This window comes from Schistocerca piceifrons, chromosome 2 (genome assembly GCF_021461385.2).
Source record: "Schistocerca piceifrons isolate TAMUIC-IGC-003096 chromosome 2, iqSchPice1.1, whole genome shotgun sequence".
NCBI classification, from domain to species: domain Eukaryota; kingdom Metazoa; phylum Arthropoda; class Insecta; order Orthoptera; family Acrididae; genus Schistocerca; species Schistocerca piceifrons.
Genome location: NC_060139.1, coordinates 2,243,960 through 2,259,611, shown reverse-complemented (window position 1 = coordinate 2,259,611; position 15,652 = coordinate 2,243,960).

The window sequence follows — 15,652 nt, the reverse complement described above, 5'->3', positions numbered from 1 at the left end:
CGTAATTGCTTGAAATGATTCTCGCCTTCCAAAACATTATTTTCTGTCGCTCGCTGTGCACGGGCTACTTTGTAACTCAATTAGGAATCAACTGCCGATTCGGATGAAGGTCTCCAAGCATCAGTGAACTACACACGCAGTAACGTTGTTGCACACTGATTCCTCACGGCTTATAAAGCCGTTTATGATGTCTCTTGTCGTCGTATTTACTACTTTCGCCTACCCGGGTATGGCTACCTACTTCCAGTAGCTCTTTTCGGAGTAGTGAAACATGTTGTGGCAACCGCAACTAAAGTAATGTAACAATGGGAAATTTTTTTTCTGAGAACGTCATCACACTGGTGAACTGGACGGAAATTTACAATTTCACCGACGGCGGCTCTCATTACAAGTTGCGTGCCGACCGGCAGAGAACCGGACGTTGGTCGCGTGACAGCAGAGAGAGCAGTTTACAGGCGGCAGGAGCCACTTAGGAGTTCGCCGTGTGGGGAGGATAGGTCCTGACACGGTCACACGGACGTAGCAGAAAACTCCGTTTACGTGAGGAAAGACATAGTTCCACTGGGCTGTATTTCAAAATACTTTATCCAGTTTCGGGCATGGCCCATTTTCAAGAGATGTGGATACATCACACTTGTCTCGTCATACAGAAACCGAGTGCTTTCCGTAATTGTGACTAGCAAGCCCGTCAGAGCACACAATCTAAATTGTAAACTGCATGGAATGATAGTGTTTGTGAGAACAGTAGCAGTAAGACTCTGATAATTCTATTGTTTTCACAAACACTATCATTTCATGCAGTTTACAATTTAGATTGTCTGCTCTGACGAGCGTGCTAGTCACAATTACGGAAAGCACTCGGTTTCTGTATGATGAGACAAGGACGATATATCCGCAACTGTTATAAATGCATTGAAAATCAGCCATGACCGAAAGCAGTTGTGCAGTTGTGCTCAATAAAATACTGTGAAATAGAGTTCAAAAATGGCTCTGAGCACTATGGGACTCAACTTCTGAGGTCATTAGTCCCCTAGAACTTAGAACTAGTTAAACCTAACTAACCTAAGGACATCACAAACATCCATGCCCGAGGCAGGATTCGAACCTGCGACCGTAGCAGTCCTGCGGTCAAAGACTGCAGCGCCTTCAACCGCACGGCCACTTCGGCCGGCTGAAATACAGTTCGGTGGAATTACGTCTTCCGTCAAATTTATCCAGGCTGTGGGGCTCACTCATGAGAAAATTTTCTTACGTGCTTCGCTATAACTTGTGACACATTAACAGAGATTCAGCTAATGAAGTTCGAACGAGACACAAATCAAAATATTAGTTCTTGAGCTGTGCAACATGAACTGGGTCCAATAATTACAAATTTTATGCCACAAGTGCTTATCTTACCTTCGCATTAGGCGTTCGTTGTGTAGTGACGACTGAAAGCCAATTGCTAAAAGAAACTGACAGATATTTGGAAATAAAAAAATTCGATACTGTTGATGTCTATTTTCTAATAAACTATCAAATAAGGGAACTGAATTACTTGAAGAAAATAAAGAAAATACCCACTTTTTACATAGCTTTATTCATGCTATGTCGCATCTCACAATTTGTCTCGATGTCGTCCAAACACGTACACACACACACACACACACACACACACACATACACACACACACACACACACACACACACACACACACACACACACACACACAGACGCGCGCGCACGCGCATTATTGTGGATATTACAGAATAATTTCGAAATTAAGTTTATTTGGGTTATAGACCACAGCGACTTTCGACGCAATAAACTAGGCGATGGGCTGGCAAAAGTACGATCATTAGGGGCAGTCATGATTTCGACTAGATCCTAAAATTTATTTTGTCTTTGAAAGCATCACGAAGAAACGAATGCGATGCAAAATTTTATGAGCGTATGGCATCGTTGAGTGGGAGGCCCCTGTTCGGGGAAGTTCGGCCACCAAGTGCAAGTTTTATTCCATTCGATGCCACATTGGGTGACTTGCGTGCCGGTAATGAGGATGAAAACACAACACCCAGTCACCGGGCGGAGAAAATCTCCAACCCGGCCGGGAATCGAATCCGAGGCTGCTTGCATGGGAGGCGAGCACGTTACCAGCCAGCTGAGCAGGCGGACAGCGATGCGAAACCTATTGGCGAACCTCTAGAGCCTCGTGCGCTTGTCCCTGTGACCTAGCCACGCAGCCATGTTCTAAACATAGCGTACCACTGTAAGATTTGTGTGATGTGACACGTCTGAAATTTCATCTCAGACATCACAAAAAAAACACACTCTGGAATGGATTCATCTTATTGTGAATGTGAGGGTACAGGATATTTTAACCATGCGATACTTGGCCGTTGACGGAGACAAGTGACGAACGTCCTACTCCTGCAGTTGGGGAATATGGGACTTATTTGACCAATTCGTCGTAAAAACGCTGCTAGGAACATAGGCCATTAGGTTTTCGGATCACTGTCGCGCACCTCAGAACTGCCTCCTGTCCTCTCCGGAAGCGATGCTCCCGCCCAGCCTCCCTACGTCTCTCTCTCTTTGTAACGAGCCCTCTGACTGCCTAGAGCGCTCCTTCCATGTGTTCAAGCGAACGTATCCACACTGACATAATGAAACACATTCGAAATACTGGATTTACATTTAAATACTTGAAATTACATAAATATTCCTACGGCTGGACCATAAACACGCTCTAACACACATTATTAAATCCATAAACAATTAAATAAACATACATCAAAAGAAATAGAATAGGCAGGCCAGTAACCTAATGTCTCTGTGCATTCTAAAACACAGTAAATATTTAACCAATTTCTTCACGAATAGTATGTATCGCATATAAACAAAGACATAGATGTATAAATATATTTATAAGCATGCTGCTACCGTTCTTTTTTTTTCATGTAACTGTGGAGTACTTATGGCCCGACGCGATCGATAGTAATCGGCCACTTTGACCTCCAACAGCTGATGTACTGTCACATGCCTGTAATTCATACCAGTTTAGGTTTACACTAACAGCTTTCTAAAGACACGGCGATTGACAAACTCAGATGAAGCGTTTATATTTTAGAAATTCGTTGCTCGGTGTTACTAGTATTATTTACAAACTTTAAACTAATAAAGATACTGAAAATCTGATTACACTACCAGAATCGTCGTGCAAATAATAGTAATGTACATGTTTCTTTTTGAAGTATCATGATTCATCTGGCTACTATTAGTTTCTATACGAACTGTGAAATGTCTGCCATTAAGGTTTCACAACGTTCGCCACCTTTGGCACTCCCGGGGTATCTCCATCAACACAGCGTCACAATGGAATTCCCAGCCACGTGCTCGGCCTGGATTATGCGCTGGGGCTACCTACCCACCCCTCACGTCCGGCTAACCTTCACCACCACGTGTTTGGTGCCGGGCCCCGGCTGGCCACACCAACTTTTCAGGGCGCCACAATCCGCCCGTTACCTCACAAGTATCAGGAAGGCGTTTCTGAAAGTATTTGCATGGAGTGTAGCCATTTATGGAAGTGGAACATGGAAGATAAATAGTTTGGACAAGAAGAGAATAGATGCTTTCGAAATGTGGTGCTACAGAAGAATGCTGAAGATTAGATGGCTAGATCACATAACTAATGAGCAGGTATTGAATAGGATTGGGGAGGAGAGAAATTTATGGCACAGCTTGACTAGAAGAACTGACTGGTTGGTAGGAAATGTTCTGAGGCATTAAGGGATCACCAATTTAGTGGAGGGTGAAAATCGTAGAGGGAGATCAAGAGATGAATACGCTAAACAGATTCAGAAGGATGTAGGTTGCAGTAGGTACTGGGAGATGACGAAACTTGCACAGGATAGGGTAGCATGGAGAGTTGTTTCGAATACCTTAGACGGCGACGCACAATAAACGTCTCAGTTCTGCTGTCGTTCCTCAACACCGTCTGATCCCTGGAGTTCGCTATGAGGAGTGTGGCCAAAGGATGTTTATCGTTAATTTATAGGTTATTGTTTCCGCCTAAGGAAAAGAATTATTGCGTGAGCTACTATTACTTTTATGTTCTGTAAAGGATCAATTTATATTTCAGGTTGTACCATATTTCTGATTTCCAGCAAGAACGAAATGTTAGGCATTCTTTCTAGTTTTAAGTCCAGGAAAGGCTCGCACCTCCCAACATGTTGATAATAACCTTATAAATGAGCAGTCGGGTTTCCGCACAGGAACGTCATGCTGAGGTCAAATCCTCAAGCTGTCTCAGTGTATAGAAGGTGGACACGAAATAGGACAAATCACAGCAGCGTACGACACCGTGCGGCCTTCCAAAATAGTATAAATACGCACCCTCTGACTCAGAGTTGCAATATTAAATGTTTTGGCTGGGATACGTAGTTGCCGCATTACAAGCCAAATACTACTGAGTCTACAGTATACGATAAGAACACACACATGTATGGAATGGTCGAAGGTTTCTATCACTCGGCAATTGCGAGTTACGGACGTAATTTATACATTTATAAATGAAAAATTGCAATTAAATAAAATCTGCAGGTACTATCTTAACGACTTTAAATGATGAGTACGATAGTAAAAGTACTTTTGAGAATGTGGTATATTTCCGGAAAACACTTATTGGTGTCGAAGGTCCAGCAATTAAATAAAATATAAGCTTAATAACAGGGAAACAATACATTCCTACTGCACGTAATTGGTTATGAACAACAACACAGCTCGCGAGATATTCACTTCTAAACGCACACTATGTCTTCACTGCAGAAGCCACGGAAATCACACAAGAGCACAGGTCGGCACTCCGAAATACACTCCTGGAAATTGAAATAAGAACCCCGTGAATTCATTGTCCCAGGAAGGGGAAACTTTATTGACACATTCCTGGGGTCAGATACATCACATGATCACACTGACAGAACCACAGGCACATAGACACAGGCAACAGAGCATGCACAATGTCGGCACTAGTACAGTGTATATCGACCTTTCGCAGCAATGCAGGCTGCTATTCTCCCATGGAAACGATCGTAGAGATGCTGGATGTAGTCCCGTGGAACGGCTTGCCATGCCATTTCCACCTGGCGCCTCAGTTGGACCAGCGTTCGTGCTGGACGTGCAGACCGCGTGAGACGACGCTTCATCCAGTCCCAAACATGCTCAATGGGGGACAGATCCGGAGATCTTGCTGGCCAGGGTAGTTGACTTACACCTTCTAGAGCACGTTGGGTGGCACGGGATACATGCGGACGTGCATTGTCCTGTTGGAGCAGCAAGTTCCCTTGCCGGTCTAGGAATGGTAGAACGATGGGTTCGATGACGGTTTGGATGTACCGTGCACTATTCAGTGTCCCCTCGACGATCACCAGTGGTGTACGGCCAGTGTAGGAGATCGCTCCCCACACCATGATGCCGGGTGTTGGCCCTGTGTGCCTCGGTCGTATGCAGTCCTGATTGTGGCGCTCACCTGCACGGCGCCAAACACGCATACGACCATCACTGGCACCAAGGCAGAAGCGACTCTCATCGCTGAAGACGACACGTCTCCATTCGTCCCTCCATTCACGCCTGTCGCGACGCCACTGGAGGCGGGCTGCACGATGTTGGGGCGTGAGCGGAAGACGGCCTAATGGTGTGCGGGACCGTAGCCCAGCTTCATGGAGACGGTTGCGAATGGTCCTCGCCGATACCTCAGGAGCAACAGTGTCCCTAATTTGCTGGGAAGTGGCGGTGCGGTCCCCTACGGCACTGCGTAGGATCCTACGGTCTTGGTGTGCATCCGTGCGTCGCTGCGGTCCGGTCTCAGGTCGACGGGCACGTGCACCTTCCGCCGACCACTGGCGACAACGTCGATGTACTGTGGAGACCTCACGCCCCACGTGTTGAGCAATTCGGCGGTACGTCCACCCGGCCTCCCGCATGCCCACTATACGCCCTCGCTCAAAGTCCGTCAACTGCACATACGGTTCACGTCCACGCTGTCGCGGCATGCTACCAGTGTTAAAGACTGCGATGGAGCTCCGTATGCCACGGCAAACTGGCTGACACTGACGGCGGCGGTGCACAAATGCTGCGCAGCTAGCGCCATTCGACGGCCAACACCGCGGTTCCTGGTGTGTCCGCTGTGCCGTGCGTGTGATCATTGCTTGTACAGCCCTCTCGCAGTGTCCGGAGCAAGTATGGTGGGTCTGACACACCGGTGTCAATGTGTTCTTTTTTCCATTTCCAGGAGTGTATTTCTGTCTCTCGCGACTACGGGCAAACTGCTCCACTGTCCAGGTCCGCCGCGCCGTCCCGTCCAGCACTTTCCGTGTCCTGTGCTGTACTGTCCGCGTTCCGCACTCACTCACTCCCGTGTCGTGTCGCCTGCCGTACCCTCCAGAACTGCCCCCGTGTCCTCTCTCGAAACGAGGCTCTTCTCGCGCTCCCATCCAGTCTCCCCATTCACGAGCGCTGTGATTGGCTAGAGCGCTCGCTCCATGTCTTCAAGCTAACGCACCCACAAACACATTTAAGCACATACGAAATACTGGATCCATATTTAAATACTTGAAATTAAATAAATATTCCTACGGGTGGACAATAAACACGCTCTAACACACATTATTAAATACATAAACAATTAAATAAACATATACCAAAAGAAAAGAAGCAAAAGGTAGGCCCGGAGCCTAATGTGTCTGTGCTTTCTAACACACAGTAAATATTTAACCAATTTCTTCACGAATAGTATATATCGGATATAAACAAAGACATAGATGAATAAATATATTTATAAGCTTGGTGCCACCGTTTTTCCGTGTAACTGTGGAGTACTTATGGCCTGACGTGATCGATAGTAATCTGCCACTTTGACCTCCAATAACTCATGTACTATTCAAGTTACATGCCTGTAATTCATACCAATTTACGTTTACACTAATAGCTTTCTAACAACACGGCGATCGACAAAATCGGATGAAGCGTTTATATTTTGGAAATGCGTTGCTGGGTGTTACTTGTATAATTTACCGTCAGATATTAAACTTTAAACTAAGAAAGACATTGAAAATCAGATCACACCATCAGAATCGTCGTGCAAATAATAGTAATGTACATGTTTCTCTTTGAGGTATCATGAGTCATCTGGCTACTATTAATTTCTATACGAACTGTGAAACGTCTGGCATGTTGGTTTCACAAATTCCGCTATCTTTGGCACTCTCGGAGTGTCTCCTTCGTCGACACAGAGCACCGCCCTCGTCACAGCGGAATTCCCAGCCACGCGGCTGGACCGGCCGTTGTGCGGCACCACGCGGTTGCCAAGCCAACGTCCGGCACGACACGTGTTCGCTGCCGGGCCGCGGCTTTGACGAGCGTCCTGTGCAGCCGCCCCAGCTCCCAACATGGGATATCTCCAGGGCAGCGCACCTCGCCCGTTACCTCACACTCTGCATAACAGGGAGAGCCGTTGGGTGACCTTGAATAATGGTCCTCCTCGAGTTAGCGTACTGCCACCCTGCCTTACAACATCTGCACCAACGACGGGCCAGTCAGCCCTGGAGCAAGAACATTTATTTATGCACATGACACAGAAACTGCAGCAGAAGACAATACCTTTGAGGAAGTGGAGACGAAGCTGAGAGCAGTCCTCGAGGACCTCGGCGAGTATTATGATGATAACCACCTGAAGCCAAATTCCAGAAAGCATACGTCTGTGCCTTTCATATGAGAAACCGGAAGCCAGGAGGAAGTTAAGTATTACTTGGAGAGGGCAACAATTATGCCACTGCGATACTCCAAGATACCTGGGAGTAAACCTGGATGGTAGTCCCACATTCCAAGATCATTGTCAAGAAACTGAGCTGAAAGTATCTGCTCGTAACAACATCATACCTGAACTTACTTGCACCAACTGGGGATCGCAGCCTAAAGTGTCCCGTACATCTACCGTGGCGCAATGCTTCTCTGGAGCAGAATATGTAACACCAGTCTGCTGCAACTGCACATATGCTAAACAGCTGGACACGGCAATGAACGTGAGTGGAGATATAGAGACTGGTTGCTTACGACAACTCCTATCACCAAAACCCGTGAAACTGTAGGTATAGCGCCACCTGACATTCGCGGAGAACAGCAGCAGAAACTGAGAAAAAGCACCAGGAAACTGATCCTAGGCAGCCCATGTTCGGACATGAAGGACAAAGACATAGGCTGAGGTCAAGAAGGAGCTCCATGCACACAACTTCGGCAATTCCGTCAGCACCCGGAACACGTCGAACAAAGCTGAAAGGGATAGGAAGAACGTGAGAGAGGAACCTGCCCCAGGCTTTCACCTGCCATAAGCGACATGGAAGGCAGGAAACCAGCTGAGGACAGGAGTATCGAGATGCAAGGCGAACCTCAGGAAGTGGGGGCTGCGCCACTGAGGAGGAATTACGAGAGTGTGGTGACCTGCACGACATCCAACATCTCCTGGTCTGCAGAAACCTGCCCGATCCTTGCATCACAGAAGATCTTTATGCAGTAAGTGGTGAGGCCATCAGAAGCGCGAAATTTGGGAGCTTGCGATCCACTTAATAGAAAAACATGTCTGTCTTGCTGTGTTATCGTAATACTTTCAGCACCTTGTTTTACTGTGCTGTAATTTTATTTATCATGTTGTATTTTAATTAGTCTGCGTATCTAAGTCTTGGACATGTAAAATAAAATGAAATAAATAAGCTGCATAATTCCTTGAAAGCAGTATCTTTTACCGTTCTAAGGAGAGCTGAGTAAGTTTGTCATGTCAGCGCCTTAGGTGAGCATTTACAAGCACTACTAGTTTACAATGCGTGTTCTTCTTATGGCGGACTAGTATGGAGTGTAGAGAATTCAAGTGGGAAACGCAGATAAGTGAAGCGCCATTTTATAACCGAAAAGTATCAAGAAAGCTGTCGGAGAGAAATTCATCTACAGGGCTTTTTCATTCCACGCGGCGCAGGGGGGGGGGGGGGGGGGTGGGGAGCAGAGGAGATATTACGTCTTATCCCATGGCACTGGCGCATAAACACTTTCATGACCACAAACCGCTGTGGAATCCTAGCTCGAACGAGCTACCTCCTGCTTGACAATTACAGCTGTCCACCAAACGTTTCACTACCTACTAGCGTACGACGTCTTATCGGCGGTGACTGCCTTCTGAAGGTACACCGCAACCTTCCTTATCACATGAGATAACTTTTCGACCCTGGCTGTGCTATCACAAAAGCGACATGCGAAGTGAGTGTCCAGATAACGAAAGAAATTACCGTTTCATCTTATTTGTCCTTAAACTCATATCGCAAGACCAGATAAAATGACTGTTCCTAGTCTCACGTTAGATTAAACGTCTAGATGTCTGTACATGAGGATATCCCTATGAACACTTTCATCTCCAATAAAATGGACATTATCGATAACATTTTGGGAAATACATGTATAGAGGATCAGACGTAAAGCAGGCTCTCCGATTGTTTTACAGAAGGTTTAACACACCGGCATAAGGTTTTTCTGTGTGACTGTGCGCAAAAAGGGATAAATACATCTACATCTACATCCATACTCCGCAATCCACCTGACGATGTGTGGCGGAGGGTACCTTGAGTACCTCTATCGGTTCTCCCTTCTATTCCAGTCTCGTATTGTCCGTGGAAAGAAAGATTGCCGGTATTCTTCTGTGTGGGCTCTAATCTCTCTGATTTTATCCTCATGGTCTCTTCGCGAGATATACGTAGGAGGGGGCAATATACTGCTTGACTCCTCGGTGAAGGTATGTTCTCGAAACTTCAACAAAAGCCCGTACCGAGCTACTGAGCGTCTCTCCTGCAGAGTCTTCCGCTGGAGTTTATATGTCATCTCCGTAACGCTTTCGCGATTACTAAATGATCCTGTAACGAAGCGCGCTGCTCTCCGTTGGATCTTCTCTAGCTCTTCTATCAACCCTATCTGGTACGGATCCCACACTACTGAGCAGTATTCAAGCAGTGGGCGAACAAGTGTACTGTAACCTACTTCCTTTGTTTTCGGACTGCATTTCCTTAGGATTCTTCCAATGAATCTCAGTCTGGCATCTGCTTTACCGACGATCGACTTTATATGATCATTCCATTTTAAATCACTCCTAATGCATACTCCCAGATAATTTATGGAATTAACTGCTTCCAGTTGCTGACCTGCTATATTGTGGCTAAATGAGAAGAGATCTTTCTTTCTATGTATTCGCAGCGCATTACACTTGTCTACATTGAGATTGAATTGCCATTCCGTGCACCATGCGTCAATTCGCTGCAGATCCTCCTGCATTTCAATACAATTTTCCATTTTTAGAACCCCTCGATATACCACAGCATCATCCGCAAAAAGCCTCAGTATTGTGAACAGCAACGGTCCTACGACACTCCTCTGCGGCACACCTGAAATCACTCTTATTCCGGAAGACTTCTCTCCATTGAGAATGACATGCTGCGTTCTGTTATCTAGGAACTCTTCAATCCAATCACGCAATTGGTCTGATAGTCCACATGCTCTTACTTTGTTCATTAAACGACTGTGGGGAACTGTATCGAACGCCTTGCGGAAATCAAGAAACACGGCATCTACCTGGGAACCCGTGTCTATGGCCCTATGGAGTTACTACGAATGATTGATTCGTTTTCAGAGCTGTACGCTAAGGTGACAGAGGTCATTCGATACCTCCTTTTTCCCCGTATAGTGCAGCAGTTCAACGTGGCACGGAATCAGACAAGTTACTGCAAGTCCCCTGCAGAAATACTCAGCCGTGCTGCCTCTAAGCCGTCTATAATTGCCGAAGAGTTGACGAACAGGATTCTGTGCACGATCTGACCTCTCGGTTATGTCCCATAGATGTTCGACGACATTCACGTCCGGTGATCTCGGTAGTTAAATCAGTCGCTCGAATTTTCCGGAATGTTCATCAAACCAATCGCGAACAACTGTGTCCTGGTGACATGTCTGGGACGATCAAGTGAACGAATGGCTACTAATGGTCTCCAAGTAGCCAGACGTAAGCATTTCCAGCCAGTGATCGGCTCAGCTGAACCAGAGGACCCACCCAGTTCACTCCACGTAAACACAGCCCACAGCGCCACGGAGCCACCACCAGCTCGCGCAGTGCCTCGTTGACAACCTGGGGCCGCGGCTTTGTGGGGTCTGCGCCACACTCGAAACCTCCCACAAGGCCTCACCAACTGCAATCGGGGCTCATCTGACCAGGCCACGGTCTTCCAGTCGTCTAGGGTCCAACTGACATGATCTCGAGCCCTGGAGGGTCGCTGCAGGAGATGTGCTGTTGGCAAAGTCAGTCGCGTCATTCGTTGGCTGCAGTAATCCGTTAACGACCAGGTCATAGCGGATACCTTGGTCGTACGTCCAACATTCATTCCTGCTGTTATCTCACTCAGTATTGCTTGTCTGTCAGCACTGACAACTCTACGCAGACGCCGCTGCTCTCGGTCGTTAAGTGAAGACCGCCGGCCACTGCGTTGTCTGTGGTGAGAGGCAGTGCCTGAAATCTGGTATCTTGGACACATCTTGACACCTTGGATTTCGAAATATTGAATTCCCTAACAATTTCCGAAATGGAATGTGCCATGCGTCTAGGTCCAAGTACCATACCCCGTTCAAAATCTGTTAATTTCCGTCACGCGGCCATAATCCCTTCGGAAACTTTTTCACACAAGTACAAATGACAACTCCGCCAATGTACTACGGTTTCAAACTTTGTTTACGCGACACTACCGCCATCTGTATATCTGCAGTCGGTATCCCACGATTTTTGTCACCACAGTGTGTATTTTCCAAAGTATTACAAGCACAAGTAAGACTGGAGCGTTAACAGAACGCAAACTCACCAAGTTCGCACTCTACAAACGTTCAATGAGTGTTCCTCTGGTCACATGACACATATCCAAACGGTAGTATAGCTCGTTGCCTACCTTACGTAGCAACATCTTGTCAATGGTCACCGCAGGAGCGCTGATGCGTTCTCGGGGCTGTTTCTGTGTTGTCAAATGTCAAATGTGTGTGACTTCCTAAGGCACCAAACCGCTGAGGTCATCCGTCCCTACACTTACACATTACTTAAGGGGGATAGGACGTCAAAGGGGCCGACATGGAGCAGGAGAGGCACCACAGGACATTTTATTTTCTACTCTCTATACTTTTACAAATCAATTCATAAAATTTTGTCAGCATGACCAGGAAGGATTCAGGATTCACACTCATAGCAGTGGAAGTGCAAAAACATAACAAAATAATTTTTTTTAGATATGAAATTTCATCATTTTTTCACTTGCTGTTGGCTGCATTTGTTACTATAGGTACATTTTTCTTCACAAGTAAGAGAGATTCTTTGATCAATTTTGCACAGCATACAAACCATACTTACAGGTGTATGAAACTCTTAAATTTTTTAAAAATCTATTAAAAACTGTGGTAAAAATTGAGATAATTAACTACAAAATTTGATTTTTTCTAAACATAAAGTTTAAAACGTAACAGCTCATTCATTTTTTCATAAATTAAATAGATTCTAGAGTTTCAGATACCAGCAAGTATGGTTTGCATGCTGTGCTAAATTTATCGAACAGTCTCTCTTACTTATGAAGAAAAGTGTACCTATAGCAACAAATGCAGCCAATAGTAAGTGAAAAAATGATGAAATTTCACATGTAAAAAAATTATTTTGTTATGTTTTTGAACTTCCGCTGCTACGAGTGTGAATCCTGAATCCTTCCTGGTGATGGTGACAAAGTTTTATGAATTTACTTGTAAAAGTATAGACAGTGGAAATTAAAATGTCCTGTGGTGCCTCTCCCGCTCCGTTTGACGTCCTACGCCCCTTAAACTAACTTATGCTCGGAACAACGCACATACTCATGACCGAGGGAGGAGTCGAACCTCGGGCGGGAGGGGGCGCGCAGTCCGTGACATGGCGCCTTAAACCGCGTGGCCGCCCCGCGCGGCTGTTTCCGTGTTCTCGGCACGGCATTTACGTAAACACCGACCTCAATGTGCCCACTTGGGAAAAAGTCACAAGGCATTAGGCGCCAGATGGGGGAAGTGGGGAGGGGCAAGGGAACAAGACCACATCATCTTCACCACTACGCCCAATCCCGAACACCGATGCTGAAATGAGTGAGTATCTAGTCTTGTTGCAAAATCAAATCCTCGTAATCAGCAGTAAGTTGTGAAAACAACAACAACTGCAACGTATCAAGGTAAGGGGTACTCGTCACCGTCTTCCGACAGAATAAAAACGGCCCACAGAGGTTCGTCTGTGACACTACTCGGAAAACATTAACGTTCCGCGAAACTCGTTAATGTGCCATAATTTCATGAGGATTTTCAGAGCCGCAGACTGTCACGTTGTTGCTGTTAAGCTTTTCAGATAACTGGAAAGTTACTTCATCGCTGAACATCAGCTTGGAGGTGAAACGTTCACCCTCTTACCTTGTCGCCATTTTGTCTAGGCACTTCACTCGTAACAGCAACTGGTGGGCATGATACAAACTAGGTTCTCTTGACGCATCAGTCACACTTGTACATGTAATACTTCGGATAATACAGAACTTTGAAAACAATTGAATCATTGATTATAACTCTGTGTATTGGAGTACATGAATAATAATTACCTGTTTAGCCACTGGGGTATTGAAACAACCATACTATACTTAAATAGAACATACAATTTAATAACAGAATTTTAAATTTCTTGAAAGAGTATTCAGAACAATATCGTGTTTCTTAATGTCTTCAGTGACTCTTCCCACAAATTATCTCAATGTGAGAAACGAGACAGCTTCATCTGCATCAGACTGCAAACAGCAAATAATGGTCTCCACATACTTTTATATGCGTTATATCACTTTAACCCACTTCTCAAGAACTCTTTAATGTTAACAAGGCAATTTAATAATTTATTATGAATTATGAATGAAAAAATGAAAATAACAAAATCTTGGTAATCTCGTTCAGTAGAGTACAGAAAGAAAAATAATTAAGCCTTTGCGTAGAAACACATACCAATAAGCGTGGTACGATTTCGTGTAACTCTGATGAGATTTTAGTCATCGGCGTGTGATCGCGAATGTACATTAGCGAACTTTTGTAGTTCTGGAATTCCGCTTTCCCTAACTTCTGCACTGGTGCGGAGTTACTGCACGTTTTGTCGTGGGATGCAGCTACTCCGATTCAGGCTCATAATAAGCGAATGAATCACTGAACGATGGCGTAGAGCACTGACATTACTACGCCTGTAGTTGTAACTAGACAACAGCGGGGGGCGTTCAGTATGTAACGCTACAGGTTTTTCTCGCCCAATTTTCGTTCACAGAAGCGAAATTTGTAGTGCGGCATCATGGAATATTTCCGCCTCAGCCCCTGTAGTTTCGTAAAGTTCCGATACTTGGCGGCACTATACGTAGCCTCCAAAATGGCGACTGCAACGGAGGTGTGTTCTGTACAGAAGGCTGTCATTGAGTCTCTTTTGGCGGAAAATCAGAACATCTCAGACATTCATAGGCGCTTGCAAAATGTCTACGGAGACCTGACAGTGAACAAAAGCACGGCGAGTCGTTGGGTGAGGCGTCTGTCAACATCGCAACAAGGTCGCGCAATCGTGTCCGACCTCCCGCATACCGGCTGGCCGCACACAGCTGTGAATCCTGCGACGTTGGACCGTGCGCAAACTCTTAGTCGAGGTGATCGACGAATCACAACAAAACACCACGCTGCTGAACTGGACATCTCCGATGGCAGTGCTGACACTCCCGTCCACCAGGCATGGTACTCAGAGGTATGTTCCTCGTCGGCTAACGCAAGGTCATCAAGAGAAACGGAGAGGAATTGCTCGCGCGCTACGAGGCTGATCGAGACAACTTTTTGTCGAACATAATCATAGTCATAGTCAGTCATAGGTTCATCACTTCGAACCGCAAACAAAACGGCAATCCATGGAGTGACTCCGCACCACGTCTCCTCCGAAGAAAAAGTTCAAAGCTGCACCTTCAGCCTGTAACGTCATGAAGATGGTCTTCTGGGACTCTAATGGAGTTATTCTGCCTGATGAAGTCTTCTCTCATGGTGCAACGATCAAGTTTGTATCGTGCCACCCTCAAGAAACTGGAGAAAAGACTTTAACGTGTTCGTCGCCCAGAGAATTCAAACGAACTTCTCCTGTTCCATGACAAAGCAAAGTCTAACACGCGTCTGCGCACCCGAGACGAGCTCGCAAAATTCCACTGGACCGCTGTCACTCATCCACCCTACAGCCCAGATCTCGCACCTTCCGAACACTATCTGTTTGGTCCAATGAAATCCGCACTCCGCCTGAAACAGTGCGTGGACGATGAGGGGGTTATCGAAGTGGCAAGACGTCGGTTCCGTCGTTGAGCAGTAGAGTGGTAGCATGCCGCCCGCCGTACAGGCTCTGCCCCGTAAGGTGGAGTAAAGTCGCGCCTTGAAGGAGATTACGTTGAAGACTAGGCTCTGGGAAGCGGTATAGTGTATTTTAATCCTGAGTAAAACCAACCTGCTTTCAGAAAAAATATGTTGAACGTACCCCGTACCCACAAATAGTTTTGAGAGTCTCTGGAC